Here is an 828-nt window from a genome sequence, read left to right as displayed (position 1 = left end):
AACTATTAAATCTTGCTGATATACAATTATAATTACATTCTTTGTCAAAATAAATGTCTTGTCAATGTAAAAAAAAACTATTGCTATCTCTATTTCAGCCAAATATGAGTGCTAAATGAATAAGTAAGGACCCTTTAACTATTTAATGGTTTCTAAAAAGCTCAGACTGGTGTTATGTTACCACAGAACTACAAATTAAACCTAAAGAAAAGTAGAATATCTGTACTGGTGTGGAGAAAAAATAAAAATATGCAATTCATCTATTTCGGTGAAAATAATAAGACGTAAAGGCAACTAAAATATGTCGCGTCTCAAATTCAAGTGGTTGCACATGTGTCAGATAGTGCTAAAATTTAAAGCAAACATTTATGATTTAAAAAAAACCTACAAGTTACTTGAAATAATGAAGTTCTACTTTCTAGGTAAATTTTCACAATACTACCCACAGATCAGGCAAAATTTGCTAAATCAGCAATTTCCCTCCCAGGGGTGGAATTTAAGGGCTATTTTTTATTATAATTGCCCTTAATCAACTTTTTATCGATACACATACACATTGCATAGGGAAAACAACCCTTTTATTGATTTAGTGTAAACATATATATAATATATTTTCTACACCTGATTCATCCCTCAGTTGATTCTATTGGGCCACCTATAGTTTACTTCCTACTACAGGTACCTTCTGTACATCCCTCCCCTATCAATAGAAACCACTTTGAATTTTGGTAAATTATTAGTTAAAACCTTAAATTTAGTGTGCAACACAGTAATGACTGCTGTAGGTGTAGTACCACCATTGATTTTCCCCTATATTCTATCTTGATG

This window comes from Mytilus trossulus, chromosome 10, assembly GCF_036588685.1.
Source record: "Mytilus trossulus isolate FHL-02 chromosome 10, PNRI_Mtr1.1.1.hap1, whole genome shotgun sequence".
In the NCBI taxonomy this organism is placed as follows: domain Eukaryota; kingdom Metazoa; phylum Mollusca; class Bivalvia; order Mytilida; family Mytilidae; genus Mytilus; species Mytilus trossulus.
The sequence above is the reverse complement of the archived record's forward strand: the minus strand, read 5'-3'. Positions refer to the sequence as shown.